We start from the raw sequence: 6,000 nt of genomic DNA on the forward strand, positions 1-6,000 counted from the left end.
ATGGGGAATTTCAAACTCAAAAAACAGCTCAAACACATACAAATATACACTTTATTCACAGTTCTTTCAGCACACAACAAAATGCTTTGGCAACTGGCTGCTGCTACTCACCATCTACCTGGCCCCGGGGTGTCATCAAGAATGACCAAACGCATCTTACAAGCACAACGGCGAAAGGGAACTCATTCGAAATTCACCACCCATTTCACTCTTCAATGTGCATTACTCCGCTTCTCGGCCTTTTGGCTAAGATCAAGTGTAGTCTCATTTGATCGAGGGAAGCTGAGGATTTTGATGACGATCGTGGATTGGAGAACTCGGAGGGATTGAAGTCGTCAAAGAAGAAACGTTTGGAGCTTGGCTGCTATTGGTGGATCTACATGCTGGCCTAAACCTCGGGTTTAGGCCTAACGCCGATACAGTTTCACACCCAACGTACGAGCTATGGATGCAGCTGCATCCCGACCACCAGGCTGGGGCGTGCGAAACACTGTCCGAGTCACAGTGAAGAAAACGGATGGAGAGTCACCTTTGGACCGGAAACACTTCGTGAAGAAGGTGCTGCTCGAGTGCTGTGGGTTTAAAGCAACAGAGATCTTCTGCTTGCAAAACTTCCCCAAGAATGGTTTCTTTGATGTCACCTTCAAGAGCGTCGCAGCGTGCATCAAATTCTTGAACGTCTTCAAGGAAAAAGGTAACCAGAGTCCCTTGTCGATCCTGACTGCGGAACCTCTGTTTACGCTACCGGCACAGCGAAATCGGGTTGTTACACTGCACACGTACAACCCCCACGTCCCTGTATCTGATGTGCTCACGTTCCTCGCCAGGTACGCTGAGCTGAAAAGTGACAGCGTGCAAGTGAAAGACACCTTCGGCATCTGGACAAGTGAGCACCAGGTCAAGGTGACCCTAAGAACGGACAGCAACGGAGCCATCCTGCATCCCCCCTCCAATTTCGCTATTGGAGTAAATCGTGGCTACCTCTACTACGTGGGACAGCCACGAGTATGCCACACCTGTGGCAAAACGGGGCATGTTGCCGCAAACTGCAGTGTGACCTTCTGCAAGAACTGCAGGCAGGAGGGACACATGACTAAGGACTGCAAAGAAGACAAGTGCTGCAACCTGTGTGGGGAGGCCGGCCATCTTTACAGGGCCTGCCCGAAACGCGGGGCGACATACGCTCAAATCATCAGCAGCGGAGTTAAAAAGGCGACCAGAGAGGAGGTGCATACACCCTCCACCGAAAAAGACACCACGGCTCAGAATGAGGAAAAGCAACAAAAGGGCCCCCAACAAAAAGAAGAGGCCCCAGCACCTCCTGACAACCCAACCCCAGCCCCATCTGATGAGGAACACTCAATGGAAGAGGAAGAGGATGGGACAAAGAATAAAGAGCCCTGGGAAACAGTGAACAGGGACAAACGAAAGCGGAAACAAAAAAACAAACTGAAGAACCCCCCGAGGGGTAGTGGCAAAAAGCGACACCTCTCAGCCGGCGCACTTAGCGCCGACACCTCATCCGATGAGGGAAAACAGGACAAGAATCGGCCTCAAATAAAGAGGCAAAGCACCAACGTGGAACGGAAGGCACAGACCCCCCAGACCACCGACCGGGAAGGAAACAAGGTCACAGATCAACCCCCGATAGTAACGAGCAGCAACAACCCAGGTGAAGACCGGCCTGCAACCCCAACACCTACTGACTGCTACAACGAACCCCAGGGCTACACCACCCCCCCAATGCATCTGCATCAAAATCACGGGGCCAGTACGGACCAGAACAGTTTTCTCAGCCCTGCAACTGTGCTAAAGTTTGCGAGCACCACCGGAATGCTGGGGAACATTCAACAGCTGGAACAGCCAACTGTATAGACTCTGGACTCTTGAGACTGGTAAATCTATCTTTTTATAATGGGTTTAAAAATTGCATCCATAAATGTGCGAAGCATCAAAGATACTTCGCGGTGTGTAGCCACACTCAACTATTTGGCAAATGTAAAAGCTGACCTACTGTTCCTGCAGGAGTGCGGAATTCCGCACCTCAGCAACTACAGGCGCTGGTCGAGCTGGTGGTCCCACGGGCCATCCATCTGGTCAGGAGGAAACGACTGCCGCTCCTCCGGCCTGGGTATTCTGCTGCGGGGAGGCAACTTCACCATCTCCGACGTTAAGGAGGTGGTGGGCGGGCGCCTCCTCGTAGCAGACGTGAAATACAAAAACACCCCTCTCAGACTTATTAATGTGTACGCCCCGGCCGTAAAAAGTGAGCGGCTGGCAGTTCTTCAGCAACTCCCACTGCTGTTGGCCACCTCCAAGCCGGTCATCCTGGGTGGTGACTTCAACTGCATCATCGATGCGGCTGGACGATCCAGCAAAGCCGACAGCAAACTAGACGCTACGTCCAGACTCCTGATGGAAACGGTAAAAGACGCCAAGCTGCTCGACGTCTGCAGCAACCCTGCAGACGGCGCGCAGCGTAGATACACATGGTCACGGCCAGACGGGTCCGTCCGCTCCAGGATAGACTTCTTTTTTGTGTCCCGAGCTTTCACGGTCAGGTCCACCGACGTAACGCCGGTGTTCTTCTCTGACCACTGCCTCCTACTGGCCGACTGCCACCTGCAGGAAGACCAGGGGGTAGGCAGGGGGACGTGGAAGCTAAATGTAAAACTGCTGACCCCTGAGAACATCGAGGAACTCAGGAGGGATTACAAAGGTTGGAGAACCGTGAAACCCCTCTTTGAGGCCCCACATCTCTGGTGGGAAGCAATCAAGGGGAATATCAAGAGGTTTTTCATCCTCAAGGGCGTTCAAAAGGTGAGAGAGAGACGAGGGGTCATGTCCAGGCTCCAGAAAAGTATGCAAAATTTGCTCCAGCTGCAGTCGATGGGGGTGGATGTCAAGGAGGATCTCCAAGAGGTGAAGAGCCAGCAAGCCTCGCTCTACACCTCGGAGGCCTCCAAGGTTATCTTCCGTTCCAGAGTCCGCTCCGTGGAGCAGGACGAAAAGTGCTCACGCTTCTTCTTCCAAAAGGTGCACAGAGACACCTCTGTGATCAGCAGCCTGAAGGAAGAAGATGGCTCTGAAAAGTCATCGCAGTCTGACATCCTGAGGATCAGCCAATCCTTTTATGCCGGACTGTATGACCTGAAGCCAACAGATAGCACTGTTTCCCAGACCTTCCTGTCAACTATCACGGAGGTCATAGGCGACAGCGAGCTGGAAAACCTGGACAAACCACTAACTCTGGACGAGCTGACAAAGGCCGCCAAGTCCTTCGAGACGAGTAAAACTCCCGGAAGCGACGGCTTACCGGTTGAGTTGTATTCGGCTCTGTGGGACTGGATGGGCCCAGACCTGCTGGAAGTGTACGAGAGTATGCTTCTGGAAGGCAGCATGTCAGAGTCCATGAGGAAAGGCATCATCACCCTCATCTACAAGCAGAAGGGGGAAAGGGAAGAAATTCGAAATTGGCGACCCATTTCACTGTTGAATGTGGACTACAAAATTCTAGCAAAGGTCATCGCCAATCGGGTCAGGTCTGCTCTGGAGTCGGTGATCCACCCTGACCAGACCTGTGCTGTACCCGGCAGGAAGATCTCTGATAGCCTCGCGCTACTCAGGGATACGATCGCCTACGTGCAGGACAGGGGGGTGGACACTTGCCTCATCAGCCTTGACCAGGAGAAGGCTTTTGACAGAATATCACACACCTACATGATGGATGTGCTCTCCAAAATGGGGTTTGGGGAGGGAATTCGCAATTGGATCAAACTGCTCTACACAAACATCTATAGCGCAGTCTCAATCAATGGGTGGGAATCAGAAAAGTTCCAGATCAAATCTGGAGTCAGGCAGGGCTGCCCTCTCTCCTCTGCCCTTTTTGTGTGCTGCATAGAACCTTTTGCCGAGTCCATCAGGAGGGATCCGGGCATAAGAGGAGTGACGATCCCAGGCAGTGGAGGCATGCAAGTCAAGGCCTCCCTGTACATGGACGACGTTGCCGTCTTCTGCTCGGATCCCGCGTCTGTGCGCAGGCTCTTGACCACCTGCGACCAGTTTGAACTGGCCTCGGGAGCCAAGGTAAACCGTGGCAAGAGCGAGGCCATGTTCTTTGGGAACTGGGCCGACCGGTCCTTTGTCCCCTTCACTGTCAGGTCAGATTACCTGAAGGTGCTGGGGATATGGTTCGGAGCTGCTGGGGCGTGCACCAAAAACTGGGAGGAGCGCCTAGGAAAGGTAAGACAGAAACTGGGCTGGTGGGAGCAACGCTCCCTCTCCATTGCGGGCAAAACCCTGGTCATCAGGTGTGAGGTACTCTCGGTGTTGCTGTACGTGGCGCAGGTCTGGCCCATAACCCGACCCTGCGCCACAGCAGTCACCCGGGCCATCTTCAAATTTATCTGGCGATCCAAGATGGACCGTGTCCGAAGGGACACCATGTACAAACCTCTGGAGAAGGGAGGGCGGAACGTACCCAACGCCTCCCTCATCCTGCTGGCCACCTTTGTGTCCAGCTGCATCAAGCTGTGCGTGGACCCCCAGTATGCAAACACCAAGTGTCACTACATACTGAGGTTCTACCTGTCCCCGGTGTTGCGAAGGATGGGCCTGGCCTCATTGCCGCGGAACGCTCCAAGTAGTTGGACCGTACCGTACCACCTGTCCTTTGTGGAAAAGTTTTTGAAGGAAAACACCTTTGACCACAAGGCAATGAAGCAGTGGTCAGCACGTAATGTCCTCGAGGCCCTCAGGGAAAAGGAGACCGTGGAGGACGTTGGATGGTTCCCTGAGCAGACTGCCAGAGTCATCTGGCAGAACGCCTCATCACCAGAACTTTCAAACAAGCACCAAGACCTAGCTTGGCTGGTGGTGAGAAAGGCCCTCCCTGTCAGATTCTTCATGCACACCCGAAGGCTCTGCACCAATGCACGCTGCCCTCGGAGTGGCTGTGGGGGAAATGAGACGGTCACACACCTCCTTGTGGAATGTGCCTTTGCAAAGAAGGTCTGGAGAGAGATGCAGTGGTATTTGTCAAGGTTTATCCCAAACAGATCTGTGACACAGGACTCTGTGCTCTACGGACTGTTTCCAGGGACACACACCGAGACAAATATCAACTGCTGCTGGAAGGTCATCAACTCGGTAAAAGACGCTCTTTGGTCTGCCCGAAACTTGCTGATCTTCCAGTGCAAAGAATTGTCCTCGACCGAGTGTTGCAGACTGGCACATTCCAAGGTCCAGGACTACGTGCTGAGGGACGCACTCAAGCTTGGGGCAGCGGCCGCCAAGGCGCAATGGGGAAAGACCTCTGTGTAAGGGCTTTCCAGCAAATGTACACCGAGGGGCGGGTAACAGTGTAAAGCCCCTCGGTCTGGGCAACCAACACTCCAATGTATAAAACAAACATGGCACTGTAAATATTTAAGAAGGAATTGTAATGTAAAGAGTGATATGTGTACGACAATATCAAAATTGAATGAAAGAAAGTCAAGGCAACATGTAACCCTGCCGGAAATGTACAGTCAAGACAATTTGAAATGTTTCTGTAATGCTCATGATAAATTTTTATGAATAAAGTATATTTTTTTGAATAAAAAAAAAATCTGTTCTTATCAGTTTAATATCTGATACGTCCCTTATCTGGGGACCATATATTAAATTGATTTTTGGAGCAGGGAGATGGAATAGGGGCTTGCTCCGTCCACTCCACGCATCGACCTGGTATTGCAGTATCTCCAGCAACGGTGCACACCACCCCTTCATGGGGAATTTCAAACTCAAAAAACAGCTCAAACACATACAAATATACACTTTATTCACAGTTCTTTCAGCACACAACAAAATGCTTTGGCAACTGGCTGCTGCTACTCACCATCTACCTGGCCCCGGGGTGTCATGAAGAATGACCAAACGCATCTTACAAGCACAACGGCGAAAGGGAACTCATTCGAAATTCACCACCCATTTCACTCTTCAATGTGCATTACTCGGCTT

General features: G+C 52.0%; 1 pseudogene; it reads left to right on the plus strand.

Annotated features, from left to right (window-relative positions):
• Positions 1-5,584: 5,584 nt before the first annotated feature.
• On the plus strand, positions 5,585-5,761 carry LOC140407943 (U2 spliceosomal RNA; annotated as a pseudogene).
• The last annotated feature ends 239 nt before the right edge of the window (positions 5,762-6,000 follow it).

The sequence above is a fragment of the Scyliorhinus torazame genome, chromosome 2 (genome assembly GCF_047496885.1).
Source record: "Scyliorhinus torazame isolate Kashiwa2021f chromosome 2, sScyTor2.1, whole genome shotgun sequence".
NCBI lineage: Eukaryota > Metazoa > Chordata > Chondrichthyes > Carcharhiniformes > Scyliorhinidae > Scyliorhinus > Scyliorhinus torazame.